The sequence below is a fragment of the Micromys minutus genome, assembly GCF_963924665.1.
Source record: "Micromys minutus genome assembly, chromosome: 9".
In the NCBI taxonomy this organism is placed as follows: Eukaryota; Metazoa; Chordata; class Mammalia; order Rodentia; family Muridae; genus Micromys; species Micromys minutus.
The window spans coordinates 39,182,158-39,185,349 of record NC_137978.1 but is presented as its reverse complement, the minus strand read 5'-3'; the positions used below and the strand labels follow the sequence as shown (position 1 = coordinate 39,185,349).

The 3,192-nt window shown below is 44.5% G+C and overlaps 1 pseudogene across 1 annotated transcript; it reads right to left on the bottom strand.

Annotated features, from left to right (window-relative positions):
• Positions 1 to 2,408: 2,408 nt before the first annotated feature.
• Positions 2,409 to 2,971, bottom strand: LOC308423901 (large ribosomal subunit protein eL18-like; annotated as a pseudogene). Its single transcript has one exon. The product of its transcript is annotated as a large ribosomal subunit protein eL18-like (transcript).
• Positions 2,972 to 3,192: the final 221 nt, after the last annotated feature.

Here is a 3,192-nt window from a genome sequence, read left to right as displayed (position 1 = left end):
AAAGGGATCCTCCTCAATAATTCTAGGTTGATTCGGAGACTAAACTGTATCACTATCAGCTGAGGGAAGGCTAAAGCACCAGAGTGGGTGGTTTACCTACAGCAATGCAAGGTAGCAATGAAAAACTAGCAACCAGCCCACAAGGACCAGCTCATGAATATGTTTTATTTGATCCAATAATGCGCTACATTAGTCAGACTATCTGCATCCCAGATCCTGTCCATCACTTAATAGATACATGATCTCCACAAGGTACTTGACTCCTCAGTATCCCACTGTCTTTCCGAGGCTTGTATATTTGGTTGGTGAGCAGCCTGAGTCTTAGGAGCCTCTATCCATGAGGTTACAACTCATAAGAAATAACTACACACGATCAAGACAGGTCAAGACAGGTAGTGAAATCAGATCTCACTGCAAACCTGGGTGAAAGTTTATAGGGAAGAAAGAAGTTCTCAGATCCCTGATTTCAGCAAACCCCCTGGAGGACCTTGGGCTAGGACGAGATTAGAGATGCTGTAGATCTGGGCAGGAAGCAATTGCTAAGAGGAAGAAATGGGTTTGGTCTGACTTCGGTTGCTGAGTGGTGGAGACAGGAAAGGAGAAGTGACGTGAGGTTAGGAGAGGAGGAGAGGAAAAGGGAGGGAGGAGAGGAAAATGGAGGGAGGAGAGGAAAAGAGAGGAGAGGAGAGGAAAAGGGAGAGAGGAGATTGGTTTCCAGTCACCTGGTTTGAATGACTGGGAACAAGCAGAGTCTTTACATGTGAGGGCTAGAGAAGGAAGAATGGATTTGCGGGGGAGTACTGGGTTCTCTTCAGACCTGTGCAGTTGGAAGCACTTCAGGGTCTGGCTGAGAAGTAAGTTGATTTTGGAACACAGACTCGCAGTCTGGAGAGAAAAATTCCAGACTATTGGAAGTTGGAGCCACAGGAATAGATGAGGTAGCTTGGACAATATACTTTTCAAAGAGGAGACCACATGAACACTACTGTTTCAAGTGGATCTCTGTGGGTTCAAGGCCACTGTGATCTATATAGAGAGTTCCAGGTCAACCAGAGCTACAAGATGAGACCCTATCTTTAAAAATGTTTAAGTTAGAGTTATCAAGAGACCCAACTATATTTTCCCAGGCATTTACCAGAAAGAATCTCAGTCAATGTATCACAATGTATCAATGTTGACTGCAGCACTATTTACAACAGCTAAGCTACAAGTGTCCATCAATAGTGAAATGGATAAAGAAAATATCCATTATCCATACAGGATGAAACGAAATTTCTTTTTAACCATTGTCAAATGCCATAGAAAAATAGAGTCCTGAGAATTCTTTGTGAGAAAAACAGAGTCTTGTGACCTCAGTTTCTTCATAACATGGAATTATTCTTGGGATGTGTTTTTGGGCTCCTCCCAGATGTAGTGGGTAGGACTGAGTGTGCATAGGTTACACATTAGTGCTTGCAGTTGTTATTAAGTGTTTAGACTATCCTTTATAGTCCTCTGTAGAAAGCTATGGATCTTTTCCACCTGGTGCTTGATCTTGTAATTTTATACAACTTGAAACTCATGAGAACTTTATTCGTGTGATTCTTCTTAACCCTTAGAGTATAAATTGTCTGGAGCTCTGAATAAAGTCGGTTATTGCATGAGACTTTAGCCCTCCTCATTTACCGGCTCCATTCTCCCAGGTCCCACGGCCTCTGCCGTGGTAAACACGTAAATAGTAAAAACTGTAAATAGAAAGTTGCAACAGTGGCAGGAAAATGGACGCACGTGGAGGTTATAATAAGTACATCCACGCAGGCACCGGAAGACGAGTATTACATGCATCCCCTCATTGTGGAGCCCAGATTTTATATAGATCCATAAAACTGTCTATTTGCCACGTGCTTGGCACGGAAGCAGAAGCTAAATAGGCTGTGAAGGGGTGGATGGGATGGGAAGAGGAGAGAGTGTGCTGGAAGTACGCACTATGTCCTTTGGAAACCCAGGACTATGTGCAGGGGCTACATGCCAGGGGGAATGTTCATTAAGTAGCTGTGAATAGCGCATGAGTTTGAGGGCTTTCTACTCATTAGCCAGCTGACTTCTCACAGGGACCACTGTTATCTCTGCCTTAATAACGAAGAAGCCGAACATAAGTGTTAAGAACGTTCCCAGAGTTCCATAGAAGATCCAGGCATGCTGCGCACTAGTGATTTTGTATTTTAAAACCATGAAGCATGTTTTTTTTAAGGGGGGGAAGATTATACTTTCTATGGCCCCTGACCTTTCCTTTCCTCTCTCCAATCTTCTCTGTGTAATCTCATCAGATTCTTTTTCAAATTCATGACCTCTTTGTAAAATTTTATTTTATTTTTCTAATATCCAAAGCTTTTTTCTTTTTTTTTATTTATTAACAGCAAGATCCAGAGTTAGTTTTTGTAGCCTCTGCTGGCCTTTTCCACCTCTGGAACGCTCGAACTTCCGGCCCTTGGAACAGACATAGGGTTTGGTGTGGCCGTGCGGAGTTCCTGGGGCCTTACCACAGTGTCGGTACACCTCTCGGCCCTTCCGAGGACCAGACAGGAGCACAGTGCCTCTGCACTTGGGAGGCTCCAGGGCCAGCTGGTCAAAGGTGAGAATCTTACCCCAGCCTAGAGGATGCGGCTTCGGGCCCAGCTGCTCACCCACAGTGTACACACCTACGGCATAGATCCTTCTAGAATTCTCACATCATCTGTGACTGTCCCCACAACCACAGCGGTTTTGTTCTCCCAGTCAGGAAGCTTCATCTTTCAGATCATTCAGGACAGGGACAGAGGTGGCCGGTTAGTGCAGCTCATAAACAACCTTTTCAGCACAACCTGATTGAAGGTGGAGTCGTCCGTCTGGCCAGAAACCCGTATGGCTTGACTAGCAGTTGAGGGTAGATGTCCTGGCTCTTGGGCTCCTTATGCCAAACCTTTGGGTCCTTGTGGTGAATGTCAGCGCCCATAATGGTGCCTCTTGCTCAGCCAGGGCCAGAAAGCAAACAATTGTATTGTTCTTAACACTCGTGTGTGTATTCCTAAAAAACATTAAATACAATCTGCTCAGTCTGTAGAATGGTATTTGTATGTGTATGTTTTAAGGGCTGACCACGTGGTATTAGCTAGCTAATTGTGCTCTTCCTTGGGATAGATCCATTCTGACTCTCTCAACGTTTCTTAGTTGCTG